General features: G+C 33.1%; 1 pseudogene; it reads left to right on the forward strand.

The window, feature by feature from the left end:
• The first annotated feature begins 8,883 nt into the window (after positions 1-8,883).
• Positions 8,884-9,310, forward strand: LOC141676867 (thioredoxin-like protein YLS8; annotated as a pseudogene).
• Positions 9,311-20,501: the final 11,191 nt, after the last annotated feature.

The following is a 20,501-nucleotide window of genomic DNA, read 5'->3' on the forward strand; positions in this document are numbered from 1 at the left end:
TTTGTGTATCTTATTACTAAGTCACAAACTAGATTATTGTTTCTTATCTGTCAAATTATGATGTCAGTAAATCTTAAGGATGAACTACATACTTGATAAGCCTCACTAATCTGAAAAAAGAAAAGAAAAAAAAAATTGAAGTCAGGTACTCCTTTGAGATCTAGAGTAAATATGTGAAAGGGAAGACCCAAGTGCATTGCTAGTATTATGTTATATGCATTAGAAAAGCAAATAAATTTTTCTTGGTGACTTTTCACATTCTCTGATTACTGGAGAAATACTCTGATAGTAGCATAAATTCTGATAGTAGTTGTGACTCATTTACACTGAGAAGCCACTGTAAAAAGAATGTCAAAAGATGCATAAAATGAGCACAAATAGTTGAGGTGGACTCTTGCATAAATTTATTCTATAGTAGACTTCAAAATTAGAGACAGATTTTAAGCATTTTTCTTAGTTATGCCTTATTTCTAAGATATCTGAAGTTTATTAGACTTTAATCATTATCTGATCATTCGCACATGCACACACTCTCACTCCATATGAATGATGAAAATTACTGTGGTGATTAAGTTGTTTTTGACAAATAGTTAAGTATTATTTGCATAAATTTTGAGGACAAGTTCTGATAAAAGTTCTGATGATTAAACTCTGAAGAAACCAGTCAGTATTTGTCTGAAGAATCACAAAAATAGACATTCACTTTTTGAGTACATAAGTCATGTTCTTATGACCGTTAAATTCTGATAATAGTCAAGTTCTGATGCAAATCCTGATGGAAACTCTGATGCTTACGTGATATTATTTAATTGCTTGGCTTATTTTTAGTATTTACTGTAACGGTTATATTTTGTCAGAAAATAATTAAGTGAGATAAAAACAGTGCTAATCATTTTGTTTATGGGCTGCGTGTGTGTTTTGATAACAGCATGTGAGCAATAATTTCTGCACGTTTACCGTGCCCACTCATTACTTTTTGACTGTTTCCATGCTGCCAGGTGTAAAAAGACTGTTCTGCTTTACAAAATTGATCGTTGTCACGTGGAGTGCATAAATAAGAGAGTTAAAAGATTTTACAATCTTTTACATACTATTTTTTTATTTTCTAAACTCTCTTATTTTCTCTCTCACTCTCTAATATTCTCTGAAGCTTTTTCTTATAGGCATTTTAACAAACACCTTGTGAACACATATTTTCTCACTTATTTCTTTACAGAAATGGCACCCAAAGATCTAATCTATGATGGAGCCAAGTTTGTTCCTAATAACTATATGGCTATCCTTTCGAAGGACGAGGCTCCTTCAGAACTTCATTCCGTCCAAGACTTTCTTGCTCAAAGTGAAATAGGCTATGCACTGACCCAACCCCAGGTTCTCTCAGGCAAGCAAATACTGGAGTTTTGGAGGACTGGTGTTTATGATGATGGTGGAAAAACTGGGTCCCCAAGTATTATCTTTACAATAGGGGAGGATGAGCATGTGGTGATCTTGTCAACTGTTCGACAAGCACTACATTTACTAGAAAATTGCACTTTCAATTCAACAGTTGAGGAGCCAGCTCTTCAACAAATGATGGCAAATCTGGGCTATGAAAAGTCTTTGGAAAAGCTGGGACAATTGAAGAGACCCCACATCAGGAGGGAGTGGAGTTTTTTCTTTGACTGTATTACAAAAGCTTTTTTCCAACAAGTGCTCAAACTTTGATGCTATAGCCATAATGAGTCAGCAAATTGGGTATGCCCTCTTGAATTAAACACATTTTGGTTATGCAAGTGTTGTTTTAGGGTTTATTGGTGATAAGATGAAAGAAGATAACAATATAGTCTATTTTGCTAGATTTTGACAACTTATTTATAATTTATGTTGTCCTGATACACCACAAAACTTTAGTGAAACAATTGAACCCTTTAAACTTCACAAAAGGGCTTTCACTGACTTATTATCTACTGATAATAAGAAAACTATACTAAGACCCCTCCAAATTCCTCAATCAGTTAAACAATTCTTAGTAAATGTTGATCATCTCACATACAGTACCATATATCCTGATGTAGCACCCTCTCAGCCTCCATCAGCACCTACAACCAATACACAATCAGCTCCATCCTCTCAACCTCAACCACAACCTACCATCAGAACTTATTTCCAACCTGCACAATCCTCTCACCCACAACCATCTGCTAGAACATCGAGACCCAAACCTTCAAAAGCAAAATATGTTCCTAAATCTCCACCAAGGAGAAGAAGGATGATTCTAAGGGATGAGTCTGATGAAGAAGAGGAAGAAGTCCAGGTTCATGCATCAGAACCTGTGACAGTAGAAGCTGAAAATGTAATTTTTTAGAAGGAGGTAGAAGCTGAAGGGTCTGAAATTCAGAAAAGGAATAGATCTGCAAATTCTGATGCAGATCATGTTTCTCCACCATCCAGGAGATCAAAGAAATTGAGAGCAAAAAGGCATAGGGCACAACCTCAATCTGAGGATGCTACAGAAGCTGAGAAAGGGGATCAGGAATCTCTGATCTCATCAAGACCAATAGTGATTGAAGCTATGATTGAAGCTTTGCCACCTCCACCTCAAGCTCAAGACACTGTTCCAGACACAGTGATCACACCTCATGTCTCTCCTATCAAAGAAAATATTCCAGTTGAAGATTCAGGATTAAGTCCTGAAATTGATCTTCATAGGCTGATCATTCCTTCTGTCCTGTTTCTGGAAGCTCCACAAGAACAAGTGACAACTACACATGTTTCTCCACTACATGCTGAAGTTCCAAATACTCCCATTATGGATGTGGAAACATATGAAGTTGTACCAGAATCTTCAACAGCCACACACACACTTGTGTTATCAGAAGATGAAGAGTTTCTTGCAAGTTCTGGAGAGTCAGCTCCAGTTAACACACCAGCTGAAGTTCTTGAAAAGGAGGTATTGATTAAAAAGTTTATTGAACAAGATGCTCCTGTTCCATGGGAAGAAACTCATAGAGGAGTTGAATGGACCAAGAAGTGGAATGAATCTGATTTTATTCCAAGCTCCAAAGTTCTATCAGAACATATTGCTAAAGCTGATGAGTTGATGACAAACTCTGACTTTAAAGCTCAACTTAAAGTCACAGCTCTCAGTACTAAAAGCCTTCAAGGTTAACACTCCATTACTCATGCTAAGGTTGATAAGCTACAAGAAAATGCTGATAAGCTGGACCTGATGGTCAAGCTGGAAAAGAACAGGTTTATCAGACCTATTCATGAGAAAGTAGAGGCTATTGAGAAGGTTCAAGAAAAGCAACAGGCCCAACTGACTGAGGTCCTGCAGAATCAAGCCTCTCAACAAGCTCAACTGAATGAAATTCAATCTTCAGTAGAACTTCTTCTATCTTTACTCCTACCAAATTATGCCAAAAAGGGGGAGAAGGTAATGAAGTCCAAATGCTCAACTAGTCAAGTACTGAAGAAAAGGGATGATAAAGAAGATGACCGGGGAAACCCTAGCAAGGGCGAGGGTCAAGGTCAAAGGAAAAATAGCAAAGTTTCTTCAAGAAAACTAATTTCTGACTCTAGAAAATCTTCTACACAGAAGAAGACAAGTTCTGAAGCTATAAATGCTCAAGCTCTGATAGCAAGTTCTGATAATCAAAATCTGATATCAAGTTCTGATCTTCTCATTCAAGGTGATAGTCAAGATTCTCAGAAGTTCTTGCAAACTCTGAAGCTCAAGGGAAGGGATACTACAGTCTATTATATGAAGGGTTTTTAGCACATAAACACAATGAAAACGTAAATTTAATTCTTAAAAATCGAAACCCTCTGCAGGGTTTATGCGAAAAATAATATTTAATTCGTAGTTCAGTATGTTTACCTTAAGAAGCTTTACGTTAATGGAAAGATGGAGGTCTTGAATGATCACCACGTAGCCCATCGCTGGAACGATCTACGCCTTGAAGGTATCCACACGAATGATTGCCCGGAGGATGGGTGTGTACTAGCACGTTCTTGAGGTCGCCTTCTTGCTCTCTATCTCTCTTCAAGTTCTAGGATTTATGTTTTATCAAATAAAACATGTAACCCTAATTCTATTAGAAAAAGATATTATATAGACAAGAACTATTGGGCCTCCAACCCTAAACTTAATTTTAGAGTTATTATTATTATTAAATTCAAAATTCTAATTATTTTATTATTAAGTCTCACTTAATCATCCAATAACTTAATTTCGGATTTAATATTAAATTCGAATTTCCTATTTATTTAATTAATTAAGTCACACTTAATTAATAACAAATAATTCGAATTACTTATATTTAATTTAAATCCGAATTTAAATTAAATAATCCTCCAATCATTCTTTGTGCGACCCTTTAGGTTATTATTACGTTGGCAACAATTTTAAATCTAATTTAAAATCATAAACAATAAGCGGCATCTAGTAATACATCATTGTTACCCAAGTAATAATAATTAAATCGGTGATCGAATAAACCTTTTGTGTATAATGTACAATGTACTATAATCCTTTTAACCATATATTATAGATTAAACTCGAGGCATGTTATGTGTCATCCTCTTCATAATTTAATCCAGGTTTCCTTGATCGATGAGTAAACTATAACATCAAATCAACATTTGAGCATGGCCATGCATTTCATAGTCTAACTCAAACAAGAGGCCAATAATGTCACTCCTAAAATAGGAGGGTTAAATCCTTTCTAGATCATTCATATTTCTCATATGATTCATAATATACCCAATATACACTTTTATCATCACCCGGTCAAAGGTAACTTTTAATGCAACCAAAGTATATTAATTCTCATATAGAAATATAATGATTTCAAGTCTAAGGACCAATACATCATTATCACTGTGAGAATTACTTATGACACAACAGACATGTAGAATCTCACATTGGGTCTTCCAACACCATGTATATAATATATGTGCCTGTGTTTTGACTTTAGTATCACTACACCTATGATCAATGAGATGTGATCATCAGTCAACATTCACACTAGTCTTAATACATTATTATTGTCCCTTAATAATAATACTCGACTAGGGATCTTTAGGAATATCGATACTATTCTCATAATCTCATTTCTAAGTCACGTACTTAGAGATATAAAATTACATATCATATTCCAAGGACATTTATTAATCTAACATCTTATCGCAGAAAATAAAGATATAATAAATTACTAAAGAATAATCCATATAATCAAAATTAATTATCCAAATGTTTCATAATATAAACATAATAGTGTTGTCTCTAGGGCACAAACACTAACATTATAAAGATCCCAAGATTCAGACACTTGATGAAGAAATTGCTAGAAGACTATTTCTCAAGCATAATCCTGGAATGGATTTAGAGACTCTCAAGGAGGAAGAAGCTAGATTTGCAGTTGAGAAGACAAATCTTAAGTCTAAAGCTTCTGATGCAAAGAAACCTCCAAGGCCTAAGGTAAAAGGCATTATGATCAAGGAAAGGTCAAATTCTGAGGCTTCAAAGCCCAAGACAAGATCACAAGTTGAAGTTGATCCCAAGCATAAAGGGAAAGGAAAGATTGATGAACCAACAAAGCCACAGGAGATGAAGATCCCTCAAATCCTGATGAAACCATTGTGCAAAATAGTTCAAGTTTTTGATGATACAGCTGCTGAAGATGAAACTGTTGAAACTCTGAAAAGAAGGAAGATAACTGAAGAGTCTAAGACAACCTCTGACAAAGCTCAAGTTGTTCAGAGTAAAGAACAACAAGCTACAGAAGAAAAAGCAAATTCTGATCAAATCATCAAGACATCGACCTTTGACAGTGCTCAAGTTGATTTGAACAAATTGACAGTTACTGATAAGAGAAAACTCCTATGGAAGAATGTTAAGAAAAGCCAGCTGCTACCTGATTTCATGACTGTTGGATTGAAAGCCAGAGAAGCAAGAGACAGAGCTGGATTAGGTTCTGAAGAAGCCAAAATCAAGATAGGAGTTGAAGTACTTACAAGAGATCCATTCTTATTGACTGACAAACCTCTTGAAGAAGTTACACAGAAACACCTTGATAAGGTTATATATGTTCAAGTGGTACTGGATGCTCATGATAAAAGTAATGTCAAAGAAAAGCTAATACTATTTCTTGAAGATGGAAGAACATACAGGATGTCAGAATCAGATATGCTGAACAAATCCTTAAAAGAACTTCAATTCTTTCATTATCTTTTGGAGATAAAGTCTGAGATTACTAGGAGATGGTAAAATTTCATCATGAAGACCATAAGGGATAAAGCAAGAATTTCTGGATCAAGGGTTACAGAATTCATTTCAAATATAGTTGAAGATGATGGAAGTGAAATTCTAATGAAGAAGGATTCTGCTAAACTTGAAGTCATTCTGAAAGAGAAATGTATGTGCTATAATGGAGACTCATCTCACCCAAGGGTAATCAGACTTGGTGATGATTTGGAAAGAAACCATATCTCAGCACTTAGGACTGCAATCTACCAGATTGGAAGTCAGGGTGGAGAATTAAAGCAAGTCAAAGCTACCCTAGCTCAAGTCCTGAGGAATGCAGAAGAGAAGCTGATATCAAACTTTGTCAAGAATCACTTTGGATTCAGATTGACTCAGTAAATTTGGTAAAAGCTACAAGGACTGTAAGTTGTAGTTAGTTGTCTAATTAAACTCTCATTGCATTTATACTTAAATGTTTTTGACATCATCAAATCTATTAACTTGTATATTTTTCATAATTTACAAGTTGGGGGAGATTGTTAGATATATTTGAGATGTCATGTCTAATCTGTTGTGTTTAGTTTCAGAACTTAATATCAGGATTTACTGGAAATCAGAACTTACTGAAATCAGAGCTTATATCAGAACTTAAGGTCATCAGGATTTATATCAGGACTTAAGTGCAGATACTTTATATAAGGAATACAGCTGATTTACAGGAAAGGATCGTGACTAAAACAATAGAAGTTATGCTTGAAGAGTTAGAAGACTAGAAGACTTGTAGAAGATAATATTTGATTGATATATTTTAGGAGATAAAATTATATTCCATATCAATTAGAAGATATCTTGTAACTGTGTACTATATAAACACAGCTTAGGGTTTATACTATATGTGTTATCATTCACGAGGAAGATTATACATTGTAACCTAGCAGCTCTTAGTGATATTGTTCATCACTGAGAGAGAACAATTGTTCTATTATAACAGAGTTTATTATATTGAATATACTTGATTACTGTTACATACTTGTGTTTGAAATCGATTTGATTGTATAAATACTATATTCAACCCCCTTCGATAGTGTTGTGTGACCTAACAAAACGTATATTAGTTATAAACGAGCCTTACTTGTTTAATTCTCAAAATAGACCAACTTAGGTTCCGAGAAAATAAACATTCGTATTAAACTAAATTCTTTTTGTTGAACTGTGTTTAATTATATTCAACAATTTAATTTATTTTATTCGTCCATTTATAATTAAAGTGTGAACTTACATGTTTATATTTGTTAATGCTTTTATATAGCGTAACACTTGTATTTTTTCATACACGTGGAGACACACACCTTTCTCTCACACACCCTTATATATAATTGATTAAGGCAATTTTATATATATTGTGTTCATCTTTGGCTTGTACTAAGTTGTACTTGTCCCAACAAATCTTTTTCTTCTTAAATGGGATTTAAGTCATAATATTTGTTATCTAGACTTTGTTGTGAGTTGAGGTGATCCTTCATTCCAAGACCCAAGTCTTTACACGTTAACGGGGACTTAAGTATTATGGCACCGTGAAAAAGGAGGAAAGATCCAAGATCCAAGACCTAAGATCCAAGATCATCAAAGTCGTAGAGTAACATAATCTATGCAAAGGTTATTGCGAAGTTTTGAGGAAGTAGCGGGGCGTTACGTTCCAAGACAAGGTTGCAAGGGTTCTATTTAGATTACGAGGAAGTAACAGGGATTTATATTCCAAGATTAGTCTAGTACTCTATTTCATTACCGCTTTACTTTTCCGCGCTCGGTTTACTTGCTCACAAGTAATGAATTTTAAACGGTAAAGAGAAGTTAAAAATTCCAAACACTAAAATTTGAAAAGGTTATAAGATATTCAACTCCCTTCTAGCTTATTAACCCCTCTTTCTGGCCAAACAGAATGTAAAAATGGACATATTAATAGAAATAATTATATAGGGATATTTAAGTCCAATACTCAATAATGGGTGTGCAGATACAGGGAGGGTGTGCACGTATCAACTCCCTATTTTTTGAGAGTGTTTAAGGTTGTATTCACTAATTGTGCAAAAAAAATTTGATTTGTGTTTTTACCTTACTTATACATTTAACTTCTTTATTTCCAAATGCATGTGCAAGAAAAAAAAATTGTGTTTTCACCTTTTAGTTTAAAAATTCTTCTATAATGCAGAGATTCTATAGCCCCGATTTTATTTCCCCATATCATACTAAAATCGAATCATAATTAGTTTACTATTAAATTCTCTTTGTTTTACTACATCTAACAAATTCAAAATCAATTGCCAAATTTCCCCCTAAGTCATTTTAGATATGTCCATAAACTAATTGTAATCAACACATCAGAGTTGGCTAGAGGCAGGTTGTGTCACATGCTTTTGGATGTTGATTCCTATATTTTTATCATATTTTTCCCAGATTATGTTTTGAACACTATGTCCAAATAGGATTTGGATTTGAATCCCAAGCATTCAAATTCTATTAGGACTCTAAATCCATAACAGAAAAGAACTTTTTATAAAGGGCTGAAGGCCAAGGTTTATAAAACTCTTACTATATTTCAATACTTGAGCATATACTTTTTTTGGCGAAACTAGGTGGTATCATGAATAATTGTATCAATGTCGTGTTTGCTACTACACTTGCACTCAGGATATACGGTAGACCAGGTTATTCTCGGTGAGGAAGAACACGTCGTTTTCATTCGATTCGGTCATGACTGGGATAAAACTTGTATATGTATGGATGAAGTACTAGCTTCGACTACTGAGACAAAAAAGAGTATTACAGTTATTTATCAGGTGGATATTACTAAGGTGCCCAATTCAATATTATGTATAAATTATACGATCTATCTATATAATGTTCTTCGTCAGGAACAAACATATTATGATTGATCTTGGCACAGGGAACAATAATAAGATCAATTGGGCAATGGAAGACAAGCAGGAGTTTATTGATATTGTCGAAATAGTCTATCATGGAGCAAGGAAAGGTCATGGATTGGTCGTTGTATCGAGGAATTACTCTACCAGGTACCGCTACTAAGCCAAACTTCTTATGCTGTTAAATAGTCTATTTTGTTCACAATATGCTTTAATCCCGGAATGTAATTGATAAGATACTTGTGGCAATTCCTTAAAGTCTATGTAAGGTAGCAAGTAACAACTTGTATTTTTTGGACACGGGTCCTTAATATTCCAATTGTTTGGGTTACTATGTGTTTCTGATGTGGTATTTTTTAATCTTGTGTTGCTGGTTTATGTTTTTTATTTGATATCAGTATATAACTGGTTCGTTTGTTAGTATCGTATCATATAGAGAAATACTATAAGCATAAATATATAAAGAACCTTCTTAACTATGCACAATTTTAGTACCCATGAATATATTTTGTTTTCTCATGGTTTAACACATGGACATAACTGAGATTTTAGTATAAACTATGTGACATAACACATATAGTTTCCTATATTATACTACTTGTGATCAACTAATCATGGTTTAAGTATGTGGTACATTTTGCTAGGTGCAAGTCGAATTATAGAAATAATAGATTGGGGGCTTTTAAACAAGAAAAAAATGATGAAATCGGGCTCAGAAGAATCAGTTATTTATGTGTTAATGTCAAGTATAATACAGCCACACTACATGTGTGTTCAATTATTGAATTTATACCTTTTGCAGCTTATAAGCAAGCAAGGTAGCAACATAATTTCTCACTACTAGACTTCAGTTTCTCGAGCTGGTGACTGGTGGTTAATCACACTATATGTTATTCTCTGTAAAATAAACTTTATATTATTTGCATGTTTATTACTCTAACAAAATTAAGTTGTTTGGAAGCTTACATTCTTAATTATTTTCATATTTAATGTATGAGATACTGAAAAATATCATGAATAAATAGTGCAGAGTTATGCATGAGATTATCGTGATGCATGAGATTAACATGATATACTTTGACGATGATGATGATATAAGTTTTTCGTATTTTAACTTGTTAAGTAGTTTTATATATTTATTAAAATATTAACTATTTATTAAAAAGATCACGTAGGAGATATTGGAAGAAATTATTGCTTTTACGATTGTTTAAGAGTTTAATTAATTCAAGGTTGTATTAGCATAATAAAAGATAAAAACACATGGTCTTTAAAGATACAAAATTTTTCAATGTCTCAAATGGTTGGCATGCGTGATACTTAAATGACAAAGAAATGATCAAATATGTGATGCAACAAAATCTTTCTTGTAGTCATTTGTGTTGCATGTGTTGATTTTTTTCTTTATTGTCACATTCAGCGGGTATTACAATATCAAGATCTATCTTTCTTAACTAATTATGCAAGATATATAATAAGATTGTCATATTATTAACAGATTGTTTGCTTGGGTAACTATTTTCTTCTTATATGGTAATGTTAATCTTGTTTTGTTGGTTTATGTTTTTCATTTGATTTTGCTATATCACTGGTTCGCTTATCTGTATTTTATCATATTAGGAAATACTATAAGCATAGTTATATTCAGAACCTTCCCAACTATGCACAATTTTAATATCTTGAATATATTTTATTTTTTCATGATTTAACACATAAACAGAACTGAGATTTTAGTATGAACATATGTGAGACAACACCTAGGTTCCAGTACTACGTGTGATCAACTGATTATGGTTTAAGTTTGTGGTGCATATTTCTAGGTGCATGTCGAATTATAGAAATAATAGATTAGGGGATTTTATAAGAATTGGGCTTAGAATAATCAGTTGTTATGTGTTATTGTCAAGTATTATACAACCACGGGCATTTATATGATTGAGTTTATGCCTTTGTAGCTTGTAAGTAAGCAAGGTAGCAACCTAATTTCTTACTATTAGACTTCAGTTTCTCGAGCCGGTGGTTAATCATGCTATTTGTTGTTCTATGTCTAACCTCTTTTGAACTCTTTGTAAGACAAACTATATGTTGTTCGCGTGTTTATTACTTTAATGAAATTAAGTATGCTACTAAATAATTATATGCAGGTTTGTTTGGGAAATTGAACTCTTAATTTTCGGATTTAATCTATCACCTATGTGATACCAAAAGAAATCATGCATAAAGTTTGTATAGTTATGCATGAGAGAATCGTGATATACTTTGACGTTAATGTTAATCTTGTGCCTGATGATTATATAATTTTATTGTATTGTTAACTTGTTAATAGTTTTATATATTCATTAAATCAATATATCTTTATTAATTTTCTTACATGGGAGATATCGGAAGAAACTATATTGTTATGGATGTTTAGAAGTTTAATTAATCTAAAATTGTATTAGCATGATCAAAAAGAAGAGCCAGGGGCCTTTAAGGATACAAAATCTTGCCATGTGTTGGAGGGTTGCCATGAGTGATATTTAGATTACAAAGAATGGTAATGAAATCTCCCATTGTGTGGTTAAACGGTTCTCTTCACTATCACATTTTAAAAATCATATTACAAGATCAACATCTTTATCTTTGTTAGCTAGCAAGATAGGGAATATGATTTGTATTTTTATATTATAGTTTAATTTCAATCTAAATTGCTAAAAGAAGAAACGCCTTCTTCTATACACCAAATCCACACACGACCATATCTTAGATCGATCAACTTCTCAGACAAACTTAAAAATACTACGTCAATAATACTATGTCAATAAAATTAGAAAATAAATGAGTTAAAATCTTAAAGCTATCACTTTTATCCTCAAACCGAGAACTACAAGTAATAATGTAATGTTTACGCCAGCTTTTGGTAAGAATTTGCACACACAATTCACGTTTAAATTTCAGTTTTTTAATATTTTGTGTGTACATTATCTGTCCATCTACAATTATAACGAATGAACAATTAATCAAGTAAATAAACTTACCTCAAGTTAAAGCAACATATCAAATAACTTGAAATGACTTCTCATTCGCAAACTAGTACTATGAAAATATGTTTAATATCAGCTAGGTAATTTATTTTTCATTTATGTTTTAAGTGGAGATGATGAAGTTTGTATATGAAGAACAAACTCTAATTTATTTAGTTTTCTTCAACAATGGTGTTATACAAGCAAATAACCAACTATAAGCAGTCAATACTATTAAACTGAACCAATATGTGTTATGTTACATTAAATATTCGTAATGATTACCTTAGTAGTATGTCGTTATACTAAATATGGTTATATTGCTTACGCAAGCCTGATAATGTTCCCTGTTGGCCTGTTCAAAATGAGGATAATGAGAGTGATATGGACTTGTATTCTAAAATGCTAGTAGAGACTATGGAGAGTGTCCTAGTAGCTTGTTCTAATTTGGTAGCTTCTAAGGAAAGAAAGAGTATACATACTCCTAAGGTCAAAACATCAAATTTGGATTTGGACTTGAACCCCAAATTAGAAGTGCTCCATATAACTCTTTCTGTAAAGTGCATAAGCCTAGAATAAGGGAACCTAGTTTTCATGGTGGATGCCCGCAAGAGATGTCATATCATGGGGCTCAATGATTTTCGGCCTTTTACATGATGGTAGTAGGGAAAAAAACTTGAGCTTTTACATGATGTTCATGAGGAACAAAACTTGAGCTTTTCGAGAGATGCTACTAGAATGCACATGACCAGATCATGTCACTACTATCAATGTTTTTGGTTACCTAGGATTGGTACATAAAGGTCTTATATATTCCAAGATGATGTCATATAAGTATAGCACATGCATGGTTGACCTCAGCCGAGCTGAGAAGGCAAAGAGTTAATTGAAATGGCTACTTGTGATCAACTGATCATGGTTTAAGCTTGTAATGCATTTTGCTAGGTACGGGTTAAATTATGCAAATAATATATTGGGGGACTTAAGGATTTTTTAGAAGAGAAATTAATGGAATTGGGCTCACAAGAATCATCTATTTTTGTGTTGTTGACTTGTTGTCAAGTATTTATAGTGGGGATGTTCTATGATTGATTTTATGTCTTTTCATCCTATAAGCAAGCAAGGTGGCAACCTAATTTTTGACTATTAGACTTCAGTTTTTAGAGTTGGTGATCGGTGGTTAATCACGCTATATGTTACTCAATGTCTGAACTTTCTGCAAATTCCCTTTGCCAAAATTATGTAAAGCCTGCTCCAAAATCTAGTTTAGTTGTTTAGTATAATTTGGCTGCTAGATGTAATTACTAAATTATTCATAATAAGAGGAACACAAAATTCAATGGAAATCATGTTGCTTACCTTAATTGAAGAGAAAAAACAATGTTGTAGGACTTGTTAAAGTATCCTCTACCAGAAATAATGATCAATGAAGGAAAATAATGTGAAAATGATTCTCCCATAAACACAATCTTGTTCTGTATACATGTCAAGTCAACATCCCTCAATGGCGGAAAAGAAAAATTCAAATTGCTGAGATAGGTCTATTTGTTTGTTGCGTTATTGATGGCAATGGTAAAACCGTGCACCTAGAGTCCTAGACCTTTTTCATCACATACTTCATCTGACGCAGCACGGAAATGTAGGAGAAGCAAGGCTAATTTTCATAAGGACTCTTACACGAGAAATCCTTTAATACCTTGAATCCACAAGGCAGACCTTGAATGCACAAGGGTTCCTTGAATCCACAAGAAAGATAAGACAAAACTCTTAATGATTTTGATTTTAATAAGATTTTTTTAATACTTTACATCATAAAATTGTTTATATAGGGATAGAAAATCCTAAAACGAAATAAAAATAAATCCTAATTAAAAATAAATATTAATTAGAAGTAGCGTGATCATGCAATCTTCCATCCTCCTAAAAGAAAACTACTTGTGGAAATTATTTGTTTGGCATGAACATGCCGTCCAGCAGCGTCATCATGTCATCATGCATCCTCAATAGCGTGATCATGTAGTCCTCATCATGAATATGCATTTTCTCTTCTCACGTCTTATTACACAATCCTCCTACATCAGGATCCTCCACTTTAAAAGAACTCGATCTTGAGTTCTCATCTAGAATAATAATTATGCTGACTTGGTGTTTATCTCACTATGGGGATACTTTCAATGGTAAAAACCTTGTTGGAATCTTGTACCTCTCCTCCTCTTCCAAAATAACTTTTAAGCGTAAATTTATCACAAAAATCAATCCAAGCCAACCATGACAAACCTTGGAGAGCAAAAAAATTGAATCAACATAAGAAAATTTTATACTAGGAGTGTAACACCCCCAATTCCGGGGTCAGGGATCCGGGTTGTCACGAGTTCCATTTCCATTAGTCAACACTTAATCTCTAATCAACAATTAACTACTGCGTACTGACCCCACAATACACACACACACCACACGTTATAGTCTTAGAGATGTAACCGAAAATAGTACAAGTCATATTATCCACAAATTATAAGTTATTACACCTCAAAATGGTTTCTGAATAAATTTATATGTTCCTTGCCATTATAGCAATTCATAGAAATACATAGGTCTGGTACATCAAAAGTTGAAAGCCTAGCCTACTGGTAGTTCCTACCTCAGCCACAACGGCATTAATGCCTACAAGAAACTGCAAAACGTCTTCTATCCGTTCGCGAATTGGGAGCTTCGTCATGTTCATCTTGTCTAGCTGTTGTTGTGTGATGAAGAAATGAAGCAAGGATGAGCAAAATAGCTCACCAAAATAACATGTATATTATGATTAATAATATATGAGCATCCTCATAGTATTTATGAAAGTCTTGGTTAAACAAAAATGAACCAAGTTTGATATATTAACAGGACAAAGTCGCAAAATACTCAATATATATATACTTTCAAAATATATATAGTTTGTTCAATAGTGCAAAGTATCTTTATCGATAAATTTCTGAAAATCTTTTTATGCATAAGATAATAATTTACTAGATATAAGATTAAAAGATGAAGTTACAAGATACTTCAATATACTTATATCTTTTACAAATACTACTTGAACTACCATTGTTCAAAGTATAATTAGTTTCAAAAGTTCATCACATAGATGAAGCTACAAGACAAAACTTGTATAGAATCAATCTTTGAAATATCATTTAAAAGAAATGAAGTTATGAGATAATTCATTAAGCCTATACACACATACACACACACACACACATATATATCATACACTCCTTGAAAACCTCTATTATGAAAAGTATAAACAGAGTTGTAATACCCAATGATTTGGGAAGGAGGAAAACTTTGGCATAAACCCGATACCTTGCTGATTAGGTAAAGATATCAATCAAGTCACTTCTCTACTAGTAGATGGATGAATTCCTAGTCGGTCATCACCCTGGCCGCATTAGGACCTCATAATGGAATGTCTTCCAACCACTTACACTTTGATGGATTGTATCCCAACCACCTACACTTTGATAAACCGTACCCCGGTCTATGTTGCCTATGCCGACCCATTTAGATGGACTTACTTCCCGAATATTGGGCAAGTAATCACAAACTCTTATATCAAATCAGCAACTTCGTTGCAACAAAAATACACCACGGAGCCGGATCCCTCTGATTTTGAGCGAGTATTTAAAACCCCCACGAAAGGAAAGATTTAAATTAAAAATGAGTTTTAGGATCCGCTCTAACTTTTAAAATCATTTTGAAGATTTGAACATATTTTTGAAAATGTTTGAGGTAAAGATGATTTAATAAAATAAATCAGTTTTAAAATAGTAGAAGATATCTGAATATTATTCTTTAAATAATATTCCAATAAATAATAGCTTTTATAAAAATAAAGGAAGTAAGAGTTTTAAAATTAATACTTGAAATGAATAATAATTAACGAAAGATATACTTATGCGAAAGCAAAATCTTTATTTAAATAATCGAAAATAATGTTTGATTATTATTCAAAACTATCGAATATACCTTATCCGATTAATGATTATAGAAAACTATATATATAATATGTAACATCCCACATCGATAAGAATAAGAGTATTTGGGACCTTTATAGATACAAGTCAACAACTAATGTGTACCAAATCGCTAGCTTTTTCGGACTGACCTGTGGTGGGTTGTTGGGTCTCGGTACGTATTCGGTTGTGGGCTTGGATGTTATAAATGGTATCAGAGCTCTATCCGGCCGAAAGTGCAGAGGCACTGCCCGGGTTCCGTTTGTGTGTTTGTGAGATCGACGAGGACGTCGATCCTATAAAAGTGGGTGTTTGTAACATCCCACATCGATAAGAATAGGAGTATTTGGGACCTTTATAGATACAAGTCAACAACTAATGTGTACCAAATCCCTAGCTTTTTCGGACTGACCTGTGGTGGGTTGTTGGGTCTCGGTACGCATTCGGTTGTGGGCTTGGATGTTATATAATATACTCAGGAACATCGCCTCCCAGTTTAGAAAAAATGTTCAACTTTGGGTCCTCTATACTAAGGGTATACGCAATTATTGTTTATCTCTAGCATAGGTATTATGCAGCTTATAAGCAATTGTATTGACAATGAAATATCAAGATTTCAGAACATGCATGCATATATATATATATATCATATCATATCATATCATCATACATCCCAAAACATACATGCAACAATATATCGCAAGATTTTCTAACAATACTCATGCACCTATCTTAATATAATGAATATATATATATATATATCATCACAACAACAGTTATACGGGTAGAAAACTTGCCTGAGTGTTTCGGGGCAGACTTAAGCTTAGAATGGGTCTGATAACCTATGAATAATAACATAAGCCAAAATTAATTCACGGTCTTTTAAGAAACTAAGCTTTACTCATTCATACCCTAACGCTCGCTTCTATGCTTAAGGATTTACATTAGTCGCTCGAGTACTCTCGGCTCCACCATTTTTATAAAATTAACCATTAAACATTTTAATGAGACTTTTTCGTGAGGACTTTACAACTGCCTAATCCACTTTACATTAATGTTTCGTGATCCGAGTACTCTTTTAGGGGCCTTAAATATGGTCTCAAAGTTACTCGAGGGGTAAGGGTTCGTTCGCGAAATGCCGTTACTTAAAACGGTCGTTTCTCCTAACCGTAAATTAGATTAAAGCGAACCACATATCAAAACGAAGCTAAAAATACCACCTATATAAGCATGGCAGTGGTGGGTTCATGGCAGTGGTTTTAGAGTCCAAAAGTTTCACACAAGAACAGTCGCTAAAAAAATGGCCATTACGACGGCTATACATTAACGATTCCTAATTTTTAACTATGCAAATCTATACCAAACCAACATAATCCACCAACAACTCATTCATCATTCAATATCACTCAACAACCATTCTTTTACCATGGATCTAATTCAAAACAAGCCAAGAACCATCAATAACACAAGTATCATTACTAACTCTTAAAATCAACAAAACACTTTAATAAACCAAGCTCTAAACTTGCTTAATCACCTACTATACTTAATCCACCATCTAAACATCATAACTCAAACTAATCAACTTAATACTATGAGCTTGAAGAGTTATACCTTCCTTGGATCTTCTAAACAATGCGAGAGTCTTGTGATGCCTACAGGAGCCTTGATCTATGCTTAAACTACCTTGATCTTACAAATAAATTCAAGAAATAAAAATTAGTTTCTTGAAAACACTATTCATCATCTTCTTAGATGAATTATAAAAAAGTATAGAAATGAATTTTGAAGCTAAGATTTCTAGGGAGAATGTAACTAACCAAGGAGGAGCTAGGATAATTACCTTGTAAAATAAAAAGAAGTGGAGCTTGGACTTTGGTTTTGCTAAGAAAGTGGCTGGATGGTTTTGTGAAGAAAATGGGGGAGAAGATGAAATGCTTGGTTTGGTTGCTTTGGGAGATGAAAAATGAATACTCGGCTGCAAATCATTTTACTTTGCTAAATATCTTGTTTAACTTTAATCACTTGCTTATGTCATTGCTTGCATCATTCCTTTGCCACATGTCACAATCTCATGGTGTGAGGGTGTCTTATCTTTTAACCACATGTTTTAGCTTCTCTTGGAAGCTTCTTTCTCATGCTACTTGAATGTGCTTGCCCCTTGGTCGCTTATTTGTTTTACAGTTCGCTTAACTCACGTTTGCGTTGATCATTTGAGGGATCATATCCGGGATCTTATCATTAGGGTTCCCCTAAGCCCTTGATAATATCTTATATTCCTTTAATGATCCTCTGTTATAATTCTTGAATTGAATTCCTTTTAATCATGTTACCTTATACTTAATTTTTTTGGTATCTGGTGGATTTTCGGGAAAAACCAAAGTGTTCGAATTCGAATTTTGACGACATTTACATGTACTCATTTACTTTATGTAATACTAATACGATCTCATAATTTTCATAATAGTACTCCTATTTAGTATGGCTAGATAATTTTTATTAATCAGCAAAATCAGCAAAAGTTACTATTCATCAGGGTTTCAAAAATTTCCAAAAATTAGGGTTATTACAAAGAGATGACGAAGATGACTACAAGACACTTTTATATTCAGATAGATACAAGATATATTTCATGTTATCACTTTTGAAGTCAATTGTATCGCCCCAAATTTTGTGTCACCAATTCAAATCATACTGATATGGTCTACCCAATGCTAACTCACATGAATCAACATTAAATGTTAGATATAATTGATGATATCAACATATAACTATCAGATTTTGCCATCAGTATTTGATATCAGAGTTTGAAAAATATGACGTCATCGACATTTGTCATCAGTATTTGCTGATCAGTACTTGTCATCAGCATTTGTTCATATCAATTGTTAGGCCCCGAATTATCGTAGAAGGGGGGTTGAATACGATAATCACTAAATTAAAAATTCTTTCGAATCTTTAGCGGATATAGATTTAGTGTTCGGTTAGTGGTTTTGTGTTCTTGAGAGGAATAGTGTTTGATACAATAAAACGAGGAACACAAGATATTCGGGGAAGTATATATTCGTATATAAATCCTCGAGGGGTGTTGCTACACTCTGGTAAATAAATTAACCGGCTACAATCTAAGAACAACAAAGTTCCTAGCTACTACAATGATATGCAAATTAAATCCTATACAATGATCTATCTTTTATTTGTCTAAGGATTTAATTACCGGATAACGATTATAATGCCTCTATGAATATACAAGAATTAAATCGGGCATTATAACGTTACTCCGATGAGAAGTTAAGCAGATATACAAAAAGCTTGAGCTTCTCTTTAAACCTTTGCTGCCATTTTCACTACTCTCTTGGGAGAGAAGATGAACAGAAATTAATCCAAAAAATGAATGGCTCAAATCTTCTGCTATAAATTGTGTAGACTTTATATTCAATAAAGTTGTGTGGCTGAGGAGAGAAGCCTCTGTGGCGATCAAGAGTACAGGTTTTGTGGTGACCAAGAGAAATCATTTACTTGTTTATAATAATTGTGTCTCTGTGGCGACCAAGGTGATTAGCCTTCCATTACTTGTTTATTTAAACAAAATACATGTGGCGACTACAGGGGAGGGGGATATTGTCTGTGGCAATCATAATGTACTCTAGTACATTATATGTACTTGGTTAACTTACGCCTCTTTCTTTCCTTTTTTTTGTTTCATTTTCATTTTCTTTTCTCTTTTATTTTATTTTTCTTTTCTCCTTTTTTTTGTTTTGTTTTCTTTTTCTTTTCTCTTTTCTTTGTTTTTCTTTTCTCCTTTTTTTCTTTTCTTTTTCTTTTCTCTTTTTTTTTGTTTTCTTTTTCCTTTTCTTTTTTTTTTCTTTTTAAGTTTAAATTGTAATTTAATTAATTTATAAAATTAACTTAAATATAACTTATATAAATAAACTAATTTATATTTATAAAATAAACTTATTTAAAGTTTATAAGATAAATCAATTTAATTTTATTAAATAAATTATATTAAAGTCCTTTAAATAAATTTATTTAATTTACCAATTAAACTTTGAGCTTCGTCAGTCCCCTGAGTTATTTAGCTGTATACCCCGCGCACCTCTTCTCGTACTTTAACAGATAAATGTCCAATCCAAGTACTTTCTTCAACTTAACAATTCTTCTAAAAATAATACTCAGATTCCTTTCACGAGCTGTTGACGCCTAGTGCAGTCGGTCTGGTTCACAGACGACTAACCCTGATTCAGGTCTTCGTATTATGACCTTGATTAAATTGTTAAGCTTGCAACAACTTTATCGCTTCAGACACTGACTGTCAATAAACAACTGTATTTTGACTGGAATCCTTTATGGTACTTTA

This window comes from Apium graveolens, chromosome 8, assembly GCF_009905375.1.
Source record: "Apium graveolens cultivar Ventura chromosome 8, ASM990537v1, whole genome shotgun sequence".
In the NCBI taxonomy this organism is placed as follows: domain Eukaryota; kingdom Viridiplantae; phylum Streptophyta; class Magnoliopsida; order Apiales; family Apiaceae; genus Apium; species Apium graveolens.